General features: G+C 47.7%; 1 long non-coding RNA gene across 3 annotated transcripts in view; it reads left to right on the top strand.

The window, feature by feature from the left end:
* LOC143823624 (uncharacterized) overlaps positions 1–17,347 on the top strand; it is a 92,744-nt gene extending 75,397 nt beyond the window's left edge. For 2 of the 3 annotated variants that reach the window (XR_013226531.1, XR_013226530.1), the window contains 2 exons: positions 8,799–9,004; positions 13,751–14,482. This is a non-coding gene — a long non-coding RNA (uncharacterized LOC143823624). Of the gene's footprint in view, positions 1–8,798; positions 9,005–13,750; positions 14,483–15,962 lie in introns of those variants that run through there. The other variant, XR_013226532.1, reaches the window with a different exon arrangement.
* The last annotated feature ends 7,594 nt before the right edge of the window (positions 17,348–24,941 follow it).

Below are 24,941 nucleotides of genomic sequence, written 5' to 3'. Positions count from 1 at the left end.
CTTCCTTGACTCCATCTCATGGCCAGCTGGCTTTTGTGTACAACGAAAAAGGAAATAAAATAACCCAACCTGGGTATACAAGCTAGTGGTTAAACCTGAGCACAGCCTCCATGCGAAGACAACCTTTGGCAAAATATCTCTGTTTAGTTGTATAGATGTTTTTTCATCTTTGTTAATTTGTTTGGTTTGCCTTTAGTATCATGGATCATGGCATCTTACTATAATGTTTGGAAAACATGGTGGGAAATAGGGATGCTGCAGTCCATGGATCTTACTCTGGTTGACCACCAGAACTCAGGTTTCTCTTGGAGATGCCATCATCAGTTTGGGGCGTGTCTTAAGGGTTCCCTTGGGGCTCAGTTCCATCAGTTGTTTGCCAATATCTATTTTGAACTGTCAAAGGAGATTATCTGGAGAATGAATGATGGCTGCCATTAATGTTCTAATGGCTCCCAAATCTATATTTTTGCTGAAGTCCTAAGGATGTTTTCTTGAGAATAAGCGCTACTCAGGACCTACTTTTAAGTAGACCCACTTAGTCTTGCTCCCTGTGTTACCTAAGTTTCCAAACGCTTGTGTTGATGCCTTAAATCAGTGTCAAGTGACTGAGGATAAACAAGCTCAAAGCTGAATCCAGACAAAATAGAGCTAGTTAGGATGGAGCAGTTGCTAGAAAGGCGTGTTCTGCCCACTCTTGACTTCGGAAAAATCAGGAAATTAAATCAGAGGAACTACAGTTACTTATAATTTACCCTTTAGTTGTGAACTGTTGTCTTATAGCAGAGGTGGCCAAACTATGGCTCTCCAGATGTCCATGGACTACAATTACCATGAGCCCCTGCCATCTGGCAGGGACTTGTGGTAATTGTAGTCCATGGACATCTGGAGAGCCACAGTCTGGCCATCTCTGTCATACAGCATTGTTGTGAGGATAAAATGGAGGAAACCCCAACTCTGCCTGCTTGAACTCCCTTTGGGGAAGGATGGTAAGCAAATGTGAATAATAACGTGAAATAACTTCAGTTTTGAAGGCATGTTTTAAGTTAATTTAACCTCCACATGTTTTATACATACATAACGGAAACATTTATGGGGAGAAGATGAATTTCACTTAAAAGCAGATTTGCTTCAGCTGTTCAGTGAAGCTAAGCGATACCGTGAGTGTTTTAAAGGCTGTGAAATCTGCTGCGTCGGAGTGGGATGCCCTGTGCTGGCAATGGAAGAGGAGGAGGAGGAGGAGGAGGAGGAGGAGGAGGCATCGCAGAATCTAAAGGAAGGTGCTGGTCGGGGGGGGGGACAGGTTTAAGGAACCCCTTAGTATTTCGAGGAAACAGCAGTGAAGGAGGGCAGAGTTTTCTCAAGGGAAAAATATGGCAGCCCTACCATTGTAAAGCAAAAACTGGAAGTGAGCAAAATGCCCAGCAAAACACGGGAGGCTGTTCATGCCCTGAAGACAAGTGGCTTAAATACAGGCTTCGCTTAGGAAAGACATTTCAGAAAGGTTTCACTGCTCTGGAACAGATTTCTCTGCTCAGATCACTACATTTTCCCACATGTCGACTGTACACCCTGTAGTAATTTCCTGCAGTGTGCTTGTGCTGATACCATAACTGCCTTGGGAACCCGCGTTCAGTTAACCAGGAGGGGGTATAAATGTGGGCTTGTTTCCAGCAGAACATCAGTGGCAATGGCAGAGAGTTTTCCAGCGTTCCTCCCGGCCCCTGCAGCCCCTTCTGAAGCCCAAAAGGCGATTCCTGGGGTCACATGGATGAACACCTGTGCAGGCATAATGAGGAGGAGGAAGGAGAGTAAAATTGCTTGCCTCTTCTGGCCGGGGTCAAACAAAGGATTGGAGAGGCAGAGAAGAATGCAGGAAAATCAGTGTTGGGGCTCCGTTGAATCCCGGCCCTGTTGAAGGGACACAAGTGTGAAAAGAAGAGGGCGGACGTCGGGCCTCATTGTCTGTTTTGTGTCCAGATTCTAGATCTGCCACCTGGAGCACATTTAGGTCTTTAGCCAGCCCAGCTTTCCAGCTCACATTTTTTTTAGAAAAAGAATCTCTCGGCCCCGCGGAGGTAAAACGTGCAAGCCGTATTCTGCCTGTTCATTTAATGAGAAACAAGCCTTCTATTGTGTTTGCCAATCAGAGAAGCCACAGCTCTGATTAGCATGCTCGCTGCATCTCTTTCCAGTGCAGCTGTTGTATGGGAAGGAGCCGCGTGTGCAAATCCTGGCATGAGCCGCAGCCAGGTAAAAAGGGGGCCTTCTCCGACCCGTCCTCAACGGTTCTGTGGTAGTTGCCAGAAACAGACATGAAGCAGCTGGCTAACAGCATGAAGCAGAACTTTTCAGGAGCGTTTTCAGAACAAATACCTGAGCTTGTCCAAGTCGCTATGCCGATCATAGCATGCGGCGCACATGTTGAAGCTTTGCCAGCTGCCCACAAAGCAATAGAGTGTGGGGCAGCACCACGGATCCCCCTGGCAGGTCAGAGAAAGTCCATTGTATTACAGCAGAACCTACAGAATCGTAGCAGAAATAATTTGTATTGTCCAGTCGAGGACAGGATGTAATTGTTTATCAAAGCGGTTTTTAATGTTCTTGCTTTATGTGGTGTAATTCTCCCCACCCCCCCAAAAAAAAATCAATTACATCAGTTCTCTGAACAGGAAGAGTCATCTGAATTTAGTTAGATTTCCTAGTGCTGTAGTGACACATATTTCATCTGGCACCCAACAGTTACATTCTCTGATGGTTTGAAACGGGGTCTGAATTAAGCTGGGAATTTTAACATGTACTTCATTTATGCCCTGCTTTCCTCCGCGATGGGGAGCCAAAGTGGCTTACATCATTCTCTCCTGCATTTCCTGCTCGCAACAACCAAGACTTTAGTTTCCATGTGACTGACCCAGGATCCCCCAGTAGGCTTCTGCAGCAGAGTGGAGATTCAACCCTGGGTCTCCCGGATCCTAGGCCGACATTCTAACCACTGCCCCACGCTGGCTCCCTGCTTGCTTCGGGAAAACAATGGTTTTATCAGCTTAAATAACAGCCATCAATAAGAACTTGCCAGGTTTTGTACACGGAATAATGCTAGCCTTCAAATGTAAATGTTCCCCTAATAAATATGCAGAATTGAGTCCTTTCCATCGCATAGAAGGCTGCCCAGATGCTTGACAAGCCTTGAACACTGGAGAGCATTGCACAACATGCCAAATGTGTCCATTAAAAAGTGTGTGTGACTAACACTTGTGGATTCAAAGTGTGTTCCCCTGCAGAAACCTCATAAATATGCGTGTGGGTGGGTATGTGTGTGTGTGGGGGGGTTATGACCTGTGTGCAGGTGAATGGCATAGCAATGCTTCTTCCTCTTGATTAAAACGAATGCATAGTGAAACTGGGATAAGTTTTGTAAAATTGTAAAAATTGTCAGATCACCGAGCTAAAATGAGACATATTTCACACAGTTGCTCAGTTCACATTGTGTGTATCAGTTGCAGGGCTTTGCGCCTTGGAGGATCATGGGCAGAGGACATGAATGATTTTTGTTTGTTTGTTTGTTTGGTTTTTACCAGGGTCTCTTTAGAGCCCTGTTAATCACACACAGGGGGAAACAGAGATTTGGCATCCCATCCCACAGTCAATAAAGGTATTCTTTAGGCTAAAGGTATTTAGCCTACTTCCATTGTTTGAAATTCAAACAGGCATCTTGCAAATAGCTGGAGCAACATTGCATGAGCCTCTTTTCTGATGTCACCACCGCCTGACTGGAGAGGCTGTTTATGCATATTACCAATTCCCAATCGTTTGTGAGCCCCATCCTGGCTAAATGGGGTTTGCCTAATCTCGTCAGATCTCGGAAGCTAAGCAGAGGCAGCCCTGGCTGGTATTAGGATGGGCGGCATCCAAGAAATTCAGAAGCAAGCAATAGCAAACCACGTCTGAACCTCTCTTGCCCTGAAAACCCTACCGGGTCATTATAAGTCAACTGTGACTTGAAGGCACATACACACACACACACACACACACACACACACACACACACACACACACACAAACAGTTTGTGAATTGATTCCAGGAGCTGGAACGCATACTGCTGTTGTCACAGCGAGACAGCCGGAAATGATATCCCTGTCCGGGCCTGGCCATGGCGATGGTCAGCCATGCAAAATTGGAGCACTGCATTCTCTAGCTGTGGCTTCTAATCATTAGTCACTGTTAGGAACAAGCCGGAGACTGCAAGCAGGCAGAGTGCACTGTGGTCTGACAAAGGCAGAAGGCCAAACTACGTGTAAAGAATACAGCATGTGGCTGTGGATTGCAGGGACATATCCTGCGCAGCCCTCTTCCATGCTCAGCCGCACACTTCAGGACAGCTTGCTGACCTCCCGCCTGGGTCAAGCTGTGGTGCGATTGACCATCCCAGCAGTCACTCTTCTGCTAGTCCCATTCTGCAGCTGGACAGGCTAGATTTCCGTAAGCGCCTCCCAGCAGGTGGGGGGAAGTCAGGGGCACCAGCAGGAAAACAAGTGGAGCAGGGACTCAGGCAACAACGACTAGGTCCCTCAGCAAAAGACTACCCCCCCCCCCGGGCCTCACTAAAATTGTCAAGCATTGACCGGTCCCTGGTGATAAAAAGGTTGGGGACCACTTATCCAGAGGAGTACCAAACACCCCAGAAGATATAGAGTTCAATGAGATCTGAACATAGAATCCCACCTGGTTTATTTATTTATTCAGTTTGCTGGAAGAGTGCTGTCCATTCAGGATGATTTGGTCTTGCAGTCCTATCTCTCTCTTAAGAGTCTGGGAAAATATGACTCATATTAGCTTGGTTGCGTCAGTGTGAAAGGAAGAGGTGTTAGCATTCTGGTAATCTGTGCATAATTGGCTCGTAGGCCGAATATCACCCCACCCCACCCCCCCGTACCATAAGTTGTGGTTTATGAAGAGTTTGAAATTCCCACCCCCTTCCCCAGCCGCCATTGGTGTTTTTATTGTCATCTTGAAAAGACGGGAAATGTGCTGTCAGTAGAAATGTCAGTAATGAAATCTCTAATTTTAAAACATTGTTTTTTTTAAAAAAGTTTGTGCTCCAGCTCGTGTGTTGTCTGAGGAGGAGGGCCTGCACTCGAAAGCTCATGCTTTGAGTAAATCTTTGTTGGTTTTAAATGGTTCCATTGGGCTTGTATTTTGTTGTGCTGCTTCAGAACCCCCTTGAATCTCTCTTTGTGCTCCAGTGTTTGGTTCTTTAAAGCATGGGAGATAGTAAAAGATTTGTGAATGTCATACTAGAATAACTTCATGCATCGAAAAGCCAACCTATTGGATAACCGGTCAAAACGATCTAAATTAGTACAGCGTGTTAATCGTGATTTGAGAACCCATTCATTGATCAGAGAACTAGATTTTTAGTGGTCCTTGTTGTGGTACACACATTGCAATGTATATACTTGGCGTATGAACAACAATAGCGCTTCGGAGGGTTCAAAAGATTTTGCATCTTGCTTGCCTAATTTCATCGGCTTCACAAATGCTTTGGAGCCTTACATTCACTCCTTTCAAAGACACACAAACAGGTGCACCTCTTGTTCTAACTCAGCCCCCCACCCACCCCCGCTATACGGAGGCTAATAATCACTTGCCTCCCTTGCCAAGGATAAATGTGAATAAATGTGAATTTCTTGGACAATTTCAAATGCGTTGTGTAAATACAGTTCTAATATTCAGTGTCCTATAATTCTCCAGCTTTTAAGAGGCACAGAGGGAAATGTTAGGCTGTTCTGACATTTCCAGGAGAACTTCAGCAAATGTGCAAGTGGTTTCCTAATTTCCATCACTAATATAGACGAAAGATAGATTCAAATGAGTAGCCGTGTTGGTCTGAAGTAGCACAATAAAATCAGAGTCCAGTAACACCATTAAGACCAACAGAGATTTATTCAAGGCGTGGGCTTTCGAGTGCAAGCCCTCTGTGCTTGCACTCGAAAGCTCACGCCTTGAATAAATCTTTGTTGGTCTTAAGGGTGCTATTAGACTCTGATTTTATTATAGACAAAAGATATTGATTGTCCTTTAGGTGTTGATATCTCCTGTGGAACCTCCTAGAGCCCATCAGCCTGACCAGTCAATTACATTTCTCTTCATGTATGAGGAAGTGAGTGGAATGCTTTGTAGAATATTGGGTGTTTTAAAAATATTTCTATACTACAGTGGTTATATTGCTACCTCACAGGCTAAATTAAGACATGAAAGAGACCAGCACCTATATGAATGGATTGTTTATTTACTATATTTTAATCCCCTTCTTCTTCCAGTGACCCCCAGGGTGGAACACATCAGTCTCCTCTGCAGGGTAGGTTAGTCTGTGACTCTGTGACCAGCTTTACATCACTTGAGTTCATTTCCATGACAGAATGTTAATTTGAACCTGAATCTTTCAGCTCATAGTCTGAGGGCCAAATGAGATGCATTTCCCGTGAGTCTTCCTTAAAAAAAAAAATCAGCAGTTTCATGTGGTTGTTCTGAAAAGTGGCTTAGTGGTACAGCGGGGGGTTAAACCATTTTCTCTTTTGATGTCCCCACAGTCTAACACAGCCACAGATACCTGGAGCAGGGAGCAGTGCCTGTCCTTTCTGGGACCCACCACAGTGTAGAGATCTTACACTGCAGTGTAAGATCGAGGAGAGCCAGGTTCAAATCCCGAGTCTGCTAGGGAAAGCCTGCTGGGTGACCTTAGTCCTAGTCAGGCTAACCCTACCTTGTTGTTCTTGTTGGGAGGGTAAAATAAAAGGGGAATAATGCTGCAAACTACTTTTGGATTCCCACTGGGGAGAAAAATTGTTCACAAATAAATAAAAGAAACTTTCCCCTGTGGAGAAGAGGAGCTGTTTTTTTATATCCTGCCTTTCGTCACCTGAAGGAATCCAAAAGCGGCTTTCAAACACCTTTCACTTCCTTTCCCCACAACAGGTACCCTGTGTGGTGGGTGGTGCTGAGAGAGCCCTAACAGAACTGTTCTGCATGAACAGTCCTGAGAGAACTGTGACAAGCCCCATGTCACCCAGCTGGCTGCATGGGGAGGAGTGGGGAATCAAACCTGGTTCTCCGGATTAGAGGCTCTTCACCACTACACCATGCTGGCTAGCTGATTGCTATCTTGGGGGGGGGGAGGAAATAATGGCAGTGAAATCTGAAAGAAAGCATTCAAGCCCCTCCCCCCAGTATGCACACACATTCCACGTACACTTTATTGTTTTCCCAAAGAAATAATTGCAAGTAAAATTTGGGCCCCCATTGAAGAGAAAGGCGGATTATAAATGAAATAATAAATAAATAGAAACCTTTGGCACAGGGCAACAGAATAAGGCACAAAAGGAAAGTTGATTTTGAATAGCATTTGCACAATGAAGAAGTGAGACTTAAAGAACGATTTTGGAACCAAAACTGTGATTGCTAAATCCCATTGTAGCACCCCTTATTCTTCTTGTGCAGAAACAAGCAGTTCTTGCCTTGGGAGGGCCCAGGTCAGAAAATCAGATGCTTTGGATTGGTGAGGGACAAGACAGACACTGTTTCTTCCTGTCCCTTGCTCCCTCTTGTATCTGAGCAGCTGACAGCTCTCCCACTGATTTGCCCGGCATGCTCCACGTGCAGCCCCAACTAAAAAATGTGAAGGAGCATCAGGGAGAAGCTATCTTCTGAACATAAATCTGCCAAGGAAAAACAAAGGAAGACTTCAGCAAGAGAGTGAGCCTCCATTTTTCTGTGCTTTTCATAGCTGATCGTCATAACGGTTCCCTTGTTGCTTTCACTTATGTAAAATTAGAGCCCTCGGCATCGGCATCATGAATAATTGACTCCAAGAATAGCAAGCTGTTGAACACCCTGGCAGCAACAGCGGTGAACAGCCTGCTTTCTCCCACCTTGAAGCCTTCATCTCTCTCCATCAATGAAGATTTCAGCTCCGTGAAACCTTCATAGAATCATAGAGTTGGAAGGGGCCATACAGGCCATCTAGTCCAACCCCCTGCTCAACGCAGGATTAGCCCTAAGCATCCTAAAGCAATATTGTGGCTTAAAGCTCAACACCCAATCACAGTCCATTCAAGACCAAAGAGAACATTATAAAATGCATGACAAATCCCATCGAGTGTGTGGCACTTTTCTTCTAGATCGGGGTCCCCAACCTTTCCTGGTGCCCACTAAGTGTTTTTAGGAAGTGGGTGAGGTCACGTGGGACTTGGGCCCAGCCTGGCTCCTGATTAGCAATTTACTGTATGACGGAAAGTAAGCTGAGGCAGCCATTTTGTGGTAGCCATTTTGTGGCTGTGTCCGAATTCTAAAAGTACCCACAGGCTGGAAAATGTTGCGGACCCTTGCTCTCGAAGGACGAATGGCAGGAACTCAAGCACAACTTTAAAAGACTACACTCTCCCTGGGTCAGTCTCCACCTGGGTTTCCGCTTGCATCGCTTCATGTTTGTGGTGCCAGCACTGATAGACGAGGACAAAAATAGCCACTTGGTAGTTCTAAGAATACTTTCTTAAGCCAGTGACTAAAGGTGATGTGCTTTTAAGTGATTGTGCCACGAACTTAAACACTTCTCCATTTCTTTGCTGAGACCAAGACCGGACAGAAAATGTCCAGAGGACGATGTAGCTTCTACGGTAATTACCTGAATCCTTCTCCTCTGACCCCCTACTCCCCCCACCCTGGCCAAGCCTTGCTCTGAATTGTCGCTTGAGGAAATTGTTTTTCCTCCCTCAGTGTGATTTCCCTCTCTTCTTCTCGCCAGGTTCCTCATCCATCCCAAAAGTTGGCTTGGCGCTGACTTCCGAGCTCACGCCATCTGGTAGCCATCACCGCCTCCCGTTGAGGTCACGGAAACAGGCTCCAGCAGGAATTCGTACTGCAGCTCCCTTCCTTAGCCAGACATGGCATCTTTGGCTGCCATGTTCGAGCCCGCTGGCAGGCAGACGGCAGTGCAGCAGAGCAGTACAGGTAAGAAGGATGCTGGGAAAACACAAAGGGCCTCTTCAGAGGTCCGGCTCATAGAGGAACGAATAGGAAATTGGAAGGACTTAGAATGGCCAGGAGGGCGGCCTGTCTAAACTATCTTTTTAGCTGGTGTCCCTTCTACCTTCAGTAGAAGGTTTGAAGGTTTCCTCTGACTGAGAACAGGAGAGGAGCAGCTTCTCTGGCCTGCTGCAAAAGTCAGGGCAATTCTGTCAAGTTTCACATTTGCCCGTCATCTTAATTCACATCTTGGCCTCAAAGCTAAGTCACATGTTACTGGTACCACATGTAAAACAGCTTGGCCTCTGTGGGGCTCCGAAGCCTGCTTCCTTACAAGCAAGGAAAGCCAGCATAGCTTGGCATTACACTCATGGGGAAAGGCCAGCGACTCACTGCGTGCTTTTCCTTTTGCTCTTGTCTCCAGTTCTCTCTCTTGTTGAAGGGAAAGCCCCTGGCTCTTCATCTCTGTTTTTTGCAAATAAAGTGGCTGCCCAGGTCTACTAGCTCAGTCTTGGGGATTGTCAGAATACTTATGTTTAGGTGTTGCCTAATGAGAGTTGCTTGTGTGCCAGCATGGATGTGGACAGAATGTATCATTGGTGCTTTATCCTTGCCCTTCTTGACAGCAGGAAGCTTACTGCGAGGATTGGACTAGGAGAGCCAGCTTGGTGTAGTGATTAGGAGTGCAGACTTCTAATCTGGCACGCTGGGTTCGATTCTGCACTCCCCCACATGCAACCAGCTGGGTGACCTTGGGCTTGCCACGGCACAGATAAAACTGTTCTGACCAAGCAGTGATATCAGGGCTCTCTCAGCCTCACCCACCCCACAGGGTGTCTGTTGTAGGGAGAGGAAAGGGAAGGTGACTGGAAGCCTCTTTGAGACTCCTTCGGGTAGAGAAAAATGGCATATAAGAACCAACTCTTCTTCTTCTTCTTCTTCGTCTTCGTCTTCTTCTTCGTCTTCGTCTTATTCTTATTCTTATTCTTCAAGGGTGGCCAAACACTGGCTCTCCAGATGTCCATGGAGAGGTGCTCATGGGAATTGTAGTCCATGTACATCTGGAGAGCCAAAGTTTGGCCACCCCTGATCTAGGAGATAATAAATGCATATTTAAATGGGGGGGGATTGTGCTGCCCTCCTCGAAAGGAAGCAGTTGTGAAGCCTCCTCTGAAACAGCCATCCTTGTAACCTGAAGAACTTAACAGTCATTGCCTTGTGGAGAATCTCCCTTTCTTGAGCAAGTGGTAGCCTCCAGGCATTTCTAAATACTGTACATCATGTCGTTTCACTTCCGCTTCACTTCCCTAGTTCATTTGGGGAGGTCATCGATGATGCAACCTGATGCCTCCAGGTTGTAATGCTTGCAGTGGGCTGGATGAAGGCCAATACCATGAAGATAAGTCCAGAAAAGACAGAAGTACTGTTGGGCTGATAAGAGAACCAATCTAGAAGAAGAAGAAGAAGAGTTGGTTCTTATATGCCGCTTTTCTCTACCTAAAGGAGTCTCAAAGCGGCTGACAGTCGCCTTCCCTTTCCTCTCCCCACAACAGACACCCTGTGAGAGAGGTGGGGCTGAGAGAGCCCTGATATCACTGCTCGGTCAGAACAGTTTTATCAGTGCCATGGCGAGCCCAAGGTCACCCAGCTGGCTGCATGTGGGGGAGCGCGGACTCAAACCCGGCTCACCAGATTAGAAGTCCGCACTCCTAACCACTACACCAAGCTGGCTCTCTCTAGCACTGAAGTGCCAGCCTATTCAGGACTGGGTTGCATTCCCTTAAGCGTGGGCAGGTAGACCTTTCAGGGTTCTGTAGTGTCAGAGTTGGCCCGTTTTTTATAAAGTTGCAAGGTAATATTCAATTGGATGCTCACAAGGAGAATTCAAGGAAAGTAAGCTCTCCTGCACATCTGCAGACACGTCACATAGGGATTTTCAGGCAGAAGACCAAATATTATACGGATAAACTCTCTTAGCCTTCCATGCATGATGGCCCTGCTTCTGGTGTGCCTCAGGTCCATCATGTGGATTTACTGCTGACCCTCCCGACATCTGGAGCACCAGGCCCTTTCCACTGGGGCCTCACCCTGGCTCTGCCCACAGTCGCTTGGCTCCCATGTGTGACTTATTTGAGCTTTTCTTGGCTTTTCCCATCCTGGACGACTGATATTATTTTTAATGCCTGTTCAGCAGTTCTCCTTATGGGATTTATAACTGCAAGGTTTTATGACTACTGAGTTTCTAATCCTGACAATTGTGAGCTCTTGGATTTTATCTCCTATTTAAAAGTATTTCCTATTATATAAGAAGTTGACTGGCTTTCTGCCTTCTAAGAAAAGGCTGCTAAGGTATTTATTAGCACCAGTTTGAGTCTTCCAGGGCGTTGTCCACTGGGGGCTGAAACTGCAGGGGGGGGCGGGTTGGCAGGGGGGCGGGATATCAGCTGTCCTCCTGTGGAACAGGCCTCAGATGGACTGCTTCGCTTTACTGTTGTAACAAGTTTAAATAAATTTACAAGCTCTTATAAAAACCCAAATTCCTTTTCGCCCTTGAGCAAAACGTTTTCGTAACAGGCACACGAAGCATTAAGCATAACCACCAAACCCCTTTCATTGTTAACAACCACAGGACAATCAGGGTTAAAACTAACAGTTTGCCATTAATATTTATGATGGAGCTTATGACTCACCTGTGAGGCAATTAAGTGCTGCTTTTTACAGAGAGTGAATCTAAGATAAAAGAGCCCTTCTTCTGAATATCCATTTGAATATCCTGTGATTTAGCAGATCTTTCTTTTAAACCCTGGGAATGAATAGATTCTGGATTGCTAGGATTTTTTTTTGTGAGAACCCTGGAGGAGAATGTGCATAGATAACATCAATGAGAGGGTATAGAGGAGAGTGATGAGGGTGGCCTGGGGCCTGGGGACCAAGTCCTAGGAGGAAAGACTGAGGGACTTGGGAATGTTCCCTCTGGAGAAGAGGAGGTCAAAACGGGGACATGATTGCTTTTTTGAAGTATCTGAAAGGTTGTCACTTAGAGGAGGGCAGGGAGCAGTTCCTGTGGGAGGCAGAGGATAGGACCTGCAGTAATATGTTTAAACTACATGTTGAATGTTACCAGCCAAATATCAAGAAAAAGGTTTTCACAGTCAGAGTAGTTCACCAGTGGAATCTGCTGCCTAAGAATCATAGAATCATAGAATCATAGAGTTGGAAGGGGCCATACAGGCCATCTAGTCCAACCCCCTGCTCAACGCAGGATTAGCCCTAAGCATCCTAAAGCATCCAAGAAAAGTGTGTATCCAACCTTTGCTTGAAGACTGCAAGTGAGGGGGAGCTCACCACCTCCTTAGGCAGCCTATTCCACTGCTGAACTACTCTGACTGTGAAAAACTTTTTCCTGATATCTAGCCTATATCGTTGTACTTGAAGTTTAAACCCATTACTGCGTGTCCTCTCCTCTGCAGCCAGCAGAAACAGCATCCTGCCCTCCTCCAAGTGACAACCTTTCAAATACTTAAAGAGGGCTATCATGTCCCCTCTCAACCTCCTTTTCTCCAGGCTGAACATTCCTAAGGAGGTGGTGAGGTCCCCCTCATTGGCAGTCTTCAAGCAGCGGGCTGGACAGATACTTATCCTGGATGCTTTAGGCCAGTGGTTCTCAACCTGGGGGTCGGGCCCCCTTTGGGGGTCGAACGACCCTTTCACAGGGGTTGCGGCAGGGCAAGAAGCTTGGACAGGGGGGCGCCATCTACACAACAGCCTTGTGGGGTAGATTGAGATAGAGCAGCAGAAAAGAGTGAAATCGGCATTGTGAGACAAGAGGCAGAACTGAACTGAGAAACCTCAGGGGGGGGGGAAATCTATATACAATCATGGACAATGGATCTTGGTCAGTTACGGTTTAATTTCTGTGAAGGAACACTTGCATGATTTTATGGTTGGGGGTCCCCACAACATGAGGAACTGTATTAAAGGGTCGCGGCACTAGGAAGGTTGAGAACCACTGCTTTAGGCTGATCCTGCATTCAGCAGCGGGTTGGACTAGATCGCCTGTTTTTCCCCTTCCAACTCTGTGATTCTATAATGCATCCACAAGTGAATGAACCCAAAAGGATCCAGATTAGCTACACTCAATATGTAAAAAGTTTAAATGTCTGTAAGTAAAACTACATGTTGTCTGCAAACATGGGCAACAAATCTGTCCGATGGTGTCCAGTCCCCCTACCCACCCCCCACATGTAATTTTATGTGCTCCTCATTCCCTACCACAGTAGTGAAGTCAGCTCCGTTGAATGGCTAAACCTTTGGGACAAGGAGGTGTGCTTCAAGCTGGGCCAAATGCTTTTAGTGGCATTCATGTTTCCGACAACATGTAACCCACCACTGCTCTTTTGACAATGCTTTGTCCCCATTGTGCAGTATTGTCTGTGTCACAATAAAAATATTTTGCAAAAACCTAAAGGGATGAATACTTTTGGAAGCCACTGTAGCACAGTCTCAAGATCTGGATCAGGTCTCCTAATGCAAATATAATGCAAATCTATGTGAGATGCCACCTGATCCTGAGCAGGCTTCCTAAGAAGTGAGTCTCAGTTGGCCTTACTCCCAAGTAAATGTGAATAGGACTGCAGCTGTATTTTGCTTGGTCATGAGTCTGTTGGTTCAGTTGGTTACAGATTTGCATTTATGATCTGAACTGTCATTTATTTACATTTTCCTTCACAGGTGAGACTTCCAGTTCCCATTGGGTTGTCTGTGCTCTACGAAGAAGCAAATTGAAAAAAGAATGCGAATCCTTCCCGCAAAATACGTATTGCCAAAATGCAGAACCAGTGAATGGTTCCTAGGCACAAATCTCCAAAGTAGCTACCAGTCTTTAAAGTAACAAATCATAAAACCACAGGATGCATTAGTCCACCCAATGGACACCTTGCATTGGGTTAATGTTGCTAGTAGGACAGCAAGCTTTGGAGTTCCCTAGGAGACTGGATATGAAGGAACGTGGCATGCCAGCCTAAGAATCAACGGCTGGTTTCTCCAGTTCTGAGATACGGGACTCTCAGAGCCAGGGGTCAATAACTGATGCGCCATTTTTGTCTTGGCATGCTTCTGGGCTCACAGGTACTCTCATCAATTTGGACCCAGGGTGCATCACACATAGGGATATAGAACCATTAGAGTAGACCAAGGGTTCCCAGTGTATGTTATAGAGCAGTTATAGAAATCTAATCTAATAAATAATAATAAAATAGCAGCTTCTAACACAGCACATATGACTGAAGGTAAGCTAGAGCAGTAAGAGCTTCTTGTGGCGCAGAGTGGTAAGGCAGCAGACATGCAGTCTGAAAGCTCTGCCCATGAGGCTGGGAGTTTGATCCCAGCAGCCGGCTCAAAGTTGACTCAGCCTTCCATCCTTCCGAGGTCGGTAAAATGAGTACCCAGCTTGCTGGGGGGTAAACGGTAATGACTGGGGAAGGCACTGGCAAACCACCCCGTATTGAGTCTGCCATGAAAACGCTAGAGGGCGTCACCCCAAGGGTCAGACATGACCTGGTGCTTGCACAGGGGATACCTTTACCTTTACCTTTTAAGCTAGAGCAACCATGCTGCAGCTGGCCCACCATGCTGTTTCAGAATCCCCAAAGTACCCACAGACTCCAAAAGGTTGGGGGCTTTTGAGGGTCTTGCTTAGAACGTACTAATTGGAGCAGTTTGCATGGTTGGGTTTTTTTTTCTGAAAACACTTTAAAGTTTTTCTGTTGTAACATCTCAGTTAGAACCATAACCAGGCCTCCAGCTGCCTGACTGTTAAGGAGGGGCTGGAGATGGGAGCTCTCAGATACAGGAGGTGCAGGGGGCAGTATAGAATGATGCCCAAAGAGACCTGAGAGTCCAGCTGGGACCTAGGCTGTTGCCACTCAGGTGGACTTGCAACCAATAGATAGCCTGCCCTCTGCTTCCCCCTGCAGGCACATGTCCTGGCTGCAATGCCCTGCAGCTGTGTTACCTCAGACCAGGGATTCCCAACCAGGGGTCCTGGGAGTTCCAGAGGGCACCCATGGCCTTTCCATGCCTGCGTAAATGGATTTGGCCACAAGCTATGGAACTGGCTGCCTCCAGTCAGGGGGCTTGGTGGATAGGCTGTGGGTGTAAAAATCAAAGGACAGGGGAGTCAGTTGTGACATGTAGGGGGGGGGTTGGGGTTTGGGCTGTCTTCTCCTGCCCTTCTTCTCAGCCTACATGAGGCAAAGCCACCATAATAGTAGTAAAGGTAGGGGGAGGAAGTGAAACAAGAGCAAAGGGTACCGATGGTTATGCCATCCACTGTAACCTGCCACTCCCGTGAGCCTTCACAGAATCAGCCTCTCCATCAGATGGCTCTCCAGCCTCTGTTTAAAAATTGCCAAAGATGGAGAACCCACCACCTCCCGAGGAAGCCTGTTCCACTGAGAAACTGCTTTCACTGTCGGGAACTTCTTCCTGATGTTGAGACTTTCTTTTGAATTAATTTCTTGAATTTCTTTTGAATTAATTTCTTGAATTTCTTTTGAATTAATTTCATCCCGTTGGTTCTGGTTCGTCCCTCCGGGGCAAGAGAGAACAACTCTGCTCCATCCTCTATATCAGGGGTAGTCAACCTGTGGTCCTCCTGTGGTCCATGGACTACAATTCCCATGAGCCCCTGCCAGCGTTTGCTGGAGGAACACAGGTTGTCTACCCCTGCTCTATATGGCAGCCTTTTAAATACTCAAAGATGGTTATCAGATCCCCTCTCAGTCGTCTCCTCTCCCAGCTAAAAAATCACTTGTGATGCAGCAAGGTTCCTCTTATAGTCATTGTTTGAACGAGCATCATCCTGATTGGGTAATGGCTTGCGGGGCGTCCAATCGAGAACCACTCACTGTTTTCTCTAGAGATGTTTTGTTTTGTCCCGCAGGTCGCTGAGTGGCAGCCCTCGGAACGGCCGACCTCATCAGAGTCAGACTGCCCTTTGGGGTGAGGTAGTAGGTTGTATAGTTTTGGGGTGAAACCCTGCCTGTCAGATAACTATACAATCTACTGTCTTTCCTGAAGTGGCTGTGATAGCGGCGTTGGATGGACCACCCGCCCCTGGATCAGGACGTGGCACCTAACTCTGGTTACTGCTCGTAGGAGTCGTCTGGCGGAAGGGCTTTTGCAGAACCATTTCAATTAAACAGAACCCTTGTTCGAAGCAGTTGGGTGGCTTCTTTGACCCAAGCAAGGAAACCCCTCTTGTGCTGCATAGGTTGGCTTCCATATCCACAAGCGTAAACCTTGATTACAATAATAAATAAAAACATATTCCTTTTTTGATAGCCAACCGGTCAAACTTTTCTATTTTGCCAGTGGCAGAAGGGAGCCCCTGAGCTAGGTCTGCAAAGAGACAGGGTTCCACACCACTGGAGGGACACCTGGCTCTGCTTTGCTGCTGTCAACACTGCAGGGGTGGGCGATGGATGCTGCTGCTGGGACACAGAAGAGTGCCTTTGGCCACAGGGCTGAAGAGCTGGGCTTACCTGCGATTCTGCTGTGCCTGGCTAAGGTGTGGCTCTGACAACTTCAGCCCTCCATAGGGCATCCTCCCCCCACCCACACACACACACAAATGCAGCCCTGAGATCCTTGCTGCCCCCTTGCTGCCCCAGTCCTTCTCTTGCACCACCACCATGCGATTGAGCTGAAGAGGCAACCTGTGATGCTTGGCAGGGTGAGGTAGTAGGTTGTGTGGTTTCAGGGTAGTGATTTTACCCCAATCAGGAGATAACTATACAACCTACTGCCTTCCCTGAGAAGCTGCCTTTCGCTGCCGCCTTGGAGGGTGGTGGAGGTTCCTTTGTTGGAAGTTTTCAGGAGGAGATTGGATGAGCGCCTGTCAGGAGCGTGATTTTTAAGGCCCCGCGATGGTGAGGGGGCTGGACTGGATGGCCTTTGGGGATCCCTTCCAGCTCTGGGTGATTCTGATTCTGAACAGAAGAAGGCCCGCAGGCAAGTGTAGCAGAGAGCAGCTCTGCATTAAAAACGCTGGATCTGAGCCACAGCCGTGTCCCGCGTGTGTCCTAAATCGACCCAGGGAATCGTAACTGGCCAAGCATGAGCAATATCGTCGGAGAGCTGCCTGCGGACTGCTCAGAATTAAGACTTTCTGCAAGCCCTCCAGGGCAGGGCGTGGAAACGCCTGTAGAGGATTTTAGCATCTTCACGAACACTGCAGGGAACCCACCCAGTAAGTACAAAAGGACTCTGTCCAAGCCGTTCTTAATGCCGAATTGCTTTGAAAACTCAATAAAATGTGCTGCCTTATGACAAGTCTGCCATTTGTGTTATTTAAAGAGAGGGAGATTGTCATGACCTGCAGGCGGACCTTCGTTTTTGCGTGGCCTCTGCTCAGCTTTCAACACCGTCTTTGCCTGTTCTGAAATCCCTGCAGTCGGTGGCAATTCACAAGCTCAGAAGATGTGATGCAGTCTGGGGGTTTTGGTGCTCTGAGAGCTTTTTATTTGGCCACCCTTGTTTTTATTACGTTGCATAAGAGCGACTGCTGCATGCAGGGGGAAGGCAGCGAGCCTCAGCATTCTTCCCTCAAGCAGCTTAGCTGTTTTTTAAAATAAAATACAATCCTTGACTAAAGGATTTGCCCTTGTATGGAAGCCATCCTGTTCGCCCCCCCCCCCCCCTTGCTGGAAGACTGTTACAGCAGAACCCAAAGCCAGCTGGAACCACAGGAGAAAAAGGGAACAGGGATGGAGGAAATCAACAGGTTGCAACCAGGGCCCTCAACTCCCTGCAATCAACCGCAGAAAGCAGATCAGCACCCACGGTCTTTTGATGTCCTGCCATTTGCCTTCCTTGCAGAGAATGCTGGGAGTTGTAGTTCATTGGAGGTGCTGGAAATGCTCAGCAAGCCCACCCCTCCCTGACAGGGTTGGAGGTCCTTAAAGGAAGAGGGAATGATGGTCAAACAGCTTGAAATCTGCTGTTTAAACAACACCCATAGGAAACTTGAGTATTATTATTTGTTTATGTTTATAGTATGGTGTGTGTAACGTAGCCTGGAGATCCAAGGACTGTTGGGCAGCCAGGCAAGGGATAGAATCATAGAGTTAGAAGGGAACTCCTGGGTCACCTAGTCCAACCCCCTGCACTATGCAGGACACAACCCTATCGCTCATCCACTGTAACATGCCACCCCGTCCCCGGATGTTTGGAGGTGGTTTGCCATTGCCTGCCTCTGTGCCATGACCCCTAGTGTTTCTTGGAAGATCTCCACCCAAATCCTTTGCAGTCTCCCATCCAAATACTAGCTAGGGTTGGCCCTGCTTAGCTTTTAAGATCTGATGGGATCAAGCTTGCCTGGGAAACTTGAGCAGCCAACTCACTTTTAAGGGGAAATTAGCCTTGTCTCCCTTAAACAGGTGAAGTGGCTCTTGGCTGTGCCATTTTCAGCACAGGTGAGATGAGTGATGGCCAGGGGCTGCTTTGATGCCCCACAAGCTTAGCTCCTGTCGAAAAGGGTGTGTTGAATGAATACATTTGCAGGTCGGTCTTGCAGAAATAGAATATCTCCCTTCTTGGACTCCTACAGGTACACCAAACACGGTAGGCAGCCTGCCAGTGGTTTGCAAGTAGAACCCAGGGGCTAAGGGCAGTCCTGTCGGAAGCTGGTCCATTGGCCTGGTGTGACATGGAGCTGTGCCTGGGAATTTTGCCTGCCTGCAAAAGAACACTTGGAAAGAGGTTTAGTAGTTGTTTACCTCGCTGATTTAGAGGGGGGGGGTGTCTCGGAGCAGGAGCACTGCTCTTGTCCCACCCTGCCTCCCTTGGCCTCCGTCATGACTGCATTGTACAGATGGTTCACCCAGCCCCCAAGACTCACCAAGCAGGCTGCACTCACCTGCTCTCTCTGGCAGCTCAGTAGGGGATGGTGCAATTGGGCTGGCTGTAGGAATGCCAGTTTCCAGGAGGGATCTAGGGATCCCCTGGGATTGCAGACTACCAAGAGCAGTTCCCCAGGAAAAAATATGTGCTTTGCAGGATGGGCTCTAGAGTGTTATACCCCACTGAGGTCCTCCCCAAATCTCCAGGGGTTTCCTAATGCAAAACTGGTAACCCTACTTCCCAGCTCCTGCTGGGGGGGGGGAGGCAGGACCTATCAGCCCTAGCTGGCAACTTTGAGCAGTCCCACAACAGCCTAGCCTGCCCCCATGGATCCTTGAGCGTCCGGTCATGGTAGTGACATTTCTGGTCCCCAGCAAGTCGTATGATATTCAGAGGAAACTGCAAATACTAACATTTGGAGTCCCAAGAGGCATCCAGCACGGGGGGCGCATCAGGAGACGCTGAATACTAGCAAGAGAATTCATGGAGTTTCAAAGGGTTTCCTTTCCCACAGAAACCTCTTATTTGCATTTGCCATGCATCATTTATGGCACGCCACTCTGAGCCCTGGTAGGAGAAGCAGGGGTAAAAGCTTTTCTCAAGAAACACAAATCAACGTTTTCTCAACTTGGCCGGCTTCGGAGAATACGGGGGAAATGAAGCAGCCAAGCCATGGATAGCATGGCCCAATCACCGACCCCGTGTGGAATAGGCAAAATCTGGTGTACAAAGTTAAGAAGAGAAGAACACCCTGAAGGGGGCAGCAAGAAGACTGTGTGTCAGAGAGTTCAGGACCTTTCTATCTTTTAAGTGTATTTTTCATCTGTCCCTAGATTGCTCCTCTCAGGGCAATTTCCTGCTCCTTCTCGCAAGCTTACTCTCTCTTCTACTCAGGTAGTTAGACAGCAGATGTCTCTCCCTGTCCCCTCACTGCACTAACACAGTATGGCGTTCCGTCAATAAATCCTTTTTACCTCCTTTATCCGAATTACAGGTGTGCATATCCTTGACTTGTTTGCCCTGCTAACACAGCTGGGTGACCTTGAGCCAGTCACAGTTTTCAGAGACCTGTTCTTGCAGAGCAGTCTCAGAGTCCTCTCCGCCCCACTTAGCTCACAGGGTGTCTGTTGTGGGGAGAGGAAGGCATTCATAAGCGCTTTGGGACTCCGGGTAGTGAAAAGTGGAGCATCAAACCCAATTCTTCCCTCGTTGTGCATCCACTGGGAGGGAATGCCCTCTCTGAGCTCAAGCGGAGGAGGACAAAAGGCTGGGTGGTCCTTGCAGCATCCTAGAGTTGGAAGGGGCCATCAAGTCCAACCCCCTGCTCAATGCAGGATCAGCCACATGCTCCCACACTTCATTTATCACACCAAGAAGAAGAGCCCGAAGTGGTGAGGGAGAGGGACTGGTTTGGATACTTCATGACAGTGAGCAAGTTGCCCTGCCAGGGGTCTCTTTGGGAGAACGCCTTTCCTGCCGAGAAGGCAAACATGCTGATCAGAGGGTACCTTGACTGCTCTGACTTCAGTGTTGCATTTCCCTGCAAATACACCCCACTTAAAAACAGCGATCCAGCATTTGCTACTGATGTGTAATCACTTTCGTCAGCTCTCAAAATGTGATCTCCTGTGCAGGTGGTGACATTTTCATTCCATGTCTATTGCTGTTCTTGTTCGTGCGAATGACTCAGCATGCCTGGCCTCTGGGGGGCACTACATCACCCTAATTGTGTATAGGTGTTAGTGTCTATCTTCATCTTAACCTGGTAGAATTAAAAAAATATTTTACCTCTGACCTATTCTCTCTCACTTTGTCCTATCACAGCCTTCACATGGCCTTCCATGGAGATCCATGTCTTTGCAATTCTCTTCAATATGGACAATGCCCTCCTATTCCCACATACATGAATCCCAAAAAAGCTGGCCATTTGTGGCCAGCAAGAAAAATACTCTTTAGATTAGGCTTCTCTTTCTCCTTTTCACTGCAACCTGAATGTGAACCAGTTCCACTTGAATCGATGCGACTCTACCTTTTTGGCAATGTATTTTGGGGAGATGTATTTACTGCAGTCAGGATCACACTTCTATGTCTGGGCAAAACCTTGCTTATATTAACCAAATATCTACTGGGAGTAGTAAAGGGGCCCCCACCCAAATACCCTAGTTGAAATGCCCGTAGGAGATCAACAGGGCAGAGTCGAAGGCTACCAGGATCAGACAACTGCTGAAAGACAGTTTTAAATATTTTTAATAATGCTTTTGTTAAATTTTAATGAGGATAATTTTTAATTTGATTCTATTGTACATGCTATTTATTCATGTTGCTCATTGCCCTGAGCCACTTGCAGGAGGGTGGTATATAAATCTAAAAAATAATCATCATCTCATTCCCAATATCTTTATCATTACAGTCGCAGACAAGCACAAATCTTACCAGATTCCAATCAATCACAATCATAATCATAATATAAATTAGTCCCATGCATAAATTCAAATTAAGAGGGAGAAACATTCCCAGTAGGTCTTTCTCAATTGTCTTCCGCCTCCTCCTCACACTGGAATCACATCTGCATAAGAAAGACAGGTAGATGCAACAGGGAGAGGGAAGACACAACCAGCTGGGAAAGAGTTTAGTGTTTCCTTTTCTGCCCATTTTCTCATGCAAATCACCTCTCCCAAGAGGAGGATGTGGGGCAGAGGTGCCAGATCCAAGTTGGGAAAGTCCTGAAGCTTTGGGGGTGGAGCCTGGCGAGACAGGGAGCTCAGTGGGGCACAATGCCATAAAACCCAACCTCCAAAGCATCCCTTCTCTCCAGGGGAACTGATCTCCGGAGTCTAGAGAGGAGCTGTCATTCCAGGAGATCTCTAGGTCCCACCTGGAGGCTGGCATCCCTAGCACGCACCTCAGCCACATATGACTCACTGGCCCAGTTCTCTACCATTTTGGCATTCCAAGAGGAGTGTTTCAGGATTTAATATTTCCCCATTAAAAAAAAAAAAAAAACCTCCACACAGACTGCTAGCATGTCAGGGAAAGAGGCTCCAGCCTAGACGTTACCCTGACGATTTTCTACATGCAGAGTGCAAGTCATACAGAGGAGCCTTAAGATGCATGATTCCTGAACGGCCGTCTCAGGCACAGGGTTACCACGTTGGTGAAAACTTCATCATTGCTGATAGCCATTCGCTGTCCTGCTCTTGGCCCTCCAAACCTGGCCTGGGACCGGCTCCTGAAACAGAGCATGTTCCTACATTAACAATTTCTTCCTAAAACGTTTCATCTTTAGTCTCCCGGTGGATCTGGGAGGCTGTGGCTCCAGCCCACTCAGCAGCATTTATGTACCTCTTGCGAGGATTGTGCAGGCGGCAGAACATTTTGGCAGGCCAGATGATTCAAAAGTTGGTGATGTTTCTAACAGGGGTTTTTAGTGGGCCAGCTGCCTCAGACATAGGGCTGGGACTGTTCTGAGGGCTGAGGATGCAAAGTGCAGTGTTCAGATGGAGAACCTTTGACGTCAGCAGAGGTCGTTTTTGCAGTGGGTTTATAATTCAGCTGGTCTACGGGCAGCTTCCTGAAGCACCATCTTCACGTGCCACATCCTGCCGACAAGCCTCTGCCACACCCTTTTCATGTTGTCTTCCTGATCTTCCCCCTCCCTGTTGGAGATGTAACCCCCACCCAGAGAACCTCCAAAATCGGCTCACAGCTTTGGTCCTCAGGCAACTATTTTGCTGTGTCTGCTATACTGATTTCTGTTTCGCATTGGCTGGAACTTCTAAACAGAGTGTGCTTGGTTTCATTTGGTCATAAGCACATAAGAAGAAGAGCCCTGCTGAATCACACAGGTGGTCCATCTAGTCCTGCATCCTGCCTCCCAGAGCGGCCAACCAGTTCCTCCAAAGGGCCGGCAGGGCATAGAGACCGAGGCCTTCCCCAGATGTGGCCTCCTGGCTCTGGGATTCACTCGGAGGTTTCTCAGTTACCTTGGCTAGTAGCTGTTGATAGACTTATCCTCCATGAATCTAGCCATTCCCCCTATAAAGCTGTTGATATTAGGGACCATCCCTACATCCTCTGGCATGGGACTCCACATTTTTTATCACTCTCTGTGTAAAAATAGTATCGCCATTTGTCCGCCCTGAATTTGCTGCCCATCAGCTTTATTGGATGCCCTTGAGTCCTCGTCTTTGGGAAGATGAAGGAACATCTTGGTCAGGAACATTTTGGTCAGCTCGCCCCCACCTCAATAGGTGTTCACACCACCAAAGGGCACATCACAATGACTGCTACTGTGAAATATTGTCCAGCCTGCCCTTAAGATCTGCCTCACAAGCCCTGTCCTTTGTGCCCCTGCCAAAAGGGCATTTTTGATAGTGGCACTGCTGGACTCCTTTCCCCTGAGGCTTGCCTGCGGCCTGTAGGGCTTCTTTTTAGGCGCCAGGTCCAAATTTGTCTCTTTGCCCAGGCTTTTCATTAAAGGCTTGAATTTTAAGCTGCCTGTGGTCTATGATTCCTACGCTGGGCTAGGGGCTGGGACCTCCCCCCCCCCACTAGATTAAAATTAATGTCTTTACATTTTTTAAACTTTGTAAGCCACTATAGGCAGGTTCCTGGAGGGCAGGAATTTTCCAAATAAATACCCATATTTGCCGGCGTATAAGACGACTGGGCGTATAAGACGACCCTCCAACATTTCCACTCAAAATATAGAGTTTGTTACATTACATTACAGTACTATGGGCAACTATGGGCAGCTATGTCTATCCCAACTGAAGTGCACCCGGAGTATAGGACGACCCCCCCCCCCCCACTTGGAGGCATGTTTTTCAGGGGGGGAAAAGTAGTCTTATATGCCAGCAAATACTGTAAATGTATTTTATAAATACTGTGTTGGTCTGCACCAGGTGGCTCAACTTGTTAACACAACCCACTGGTGGGGCCCGGGGGTCCCTGGAGCTTGGCAACTCAATGTTTGCAGCCTGCGAGTCTCAGTCAGGTTTGGCTACCTGGAAAAGCCACACACACGCTTGCAGGCAGGGCCGGTTTATGCATATAGCACATGTAGCACAGGGTTCCCCAAGATGCCTCCCCTTCACGCATCATGGCTGTAGCCTCTCTCTTCCCCCTTTTCCTTAAGGCCACTCAGAGTGACACCCCTTTCCACTGCTGGGGACCCTTCCGCCCTCAGTCTGGCTGCTCCTGCCGTAATTGTACTCTGCTAGAGCCCCGCGAATCCTCAAACCGGTCCGTTGCCAGGGGTCCCGCAAATCCTTCAACCACCCCTGCTTGCAGAGCAGCATGTATCCTCCCACAGGTTGAGATGATGTCTCTTCCACTGCCTCTGTGCCTTTCACAGCAGTCCGTCATGCAGAATGGGGCAGGTGAACTATTCCCGCTTGCCTCTTGCTTCTGAAATGTCGGCACCCAGGAGCAAGAGGAGTGGACGCATTTTGGCGGAAGCGACTGCTGGAAGGATCCAGACAGCCGCGAGGGAAACCTTCCCCTGGACATGCGTACAGAGACACCTGCTGGTTGATTTTTGGAATGCTTTTGCAAAAACTATGATGTGCAGCATGGGCGGAAAGGGAGCTCTGCGTGCTTTCCAAGACATACATCTCAATGATTTCGGCACTTGATTACTTGCGTTTCAGCGTTAAACGCTGCCAATGTGACTGAACAATAAACATAAAAATTACTTTTCAGTGGGAAGATCCATCCATTCAAACACTGAGATTTTATTTAGTGCTGTCCCTGGTGGAGTGCTGTCCCTGGTGGAGACCCAAAGTGGCTGAGGTTGCTCTCCTCTGCTCTGGTTTAGCCTCACAATAGACCTAGCAGCTCAGTTTGCCTGAGGAGCTGTGACTGGCCCAAGGTCACCCAGCAGCTTCCATGGCAGAGCAGGGATTCGAACTTGGATTTCCCAGCTCTTATTCCAACACTTTAAACTAGGGAATGACAACTAGGGGTCTGTGGATCCCCAAGGGTCCGCAGGAGCTCTGGAGGGGGGGGGTCTGTGACC

This window comes from Paroedura picta, chromosome 14 (genome assembly GCF_049243985.1).
Source record: "Paroedura picta isolate Pp20150507F chromosome 14, Ppicta_v3.0, whole genome shotgun sequence".
Taxonomy (NCBI): Eukaryota; Metazoa; Chordata; class Lepidosauria; order Squamata; family Gekkonidae; genus Paroedura; species Paroedura picta.
Note: the sequence above shows the minus strand (reverse complement) of the source record. Positions and strands in the feature narration are given on the sequence as shown.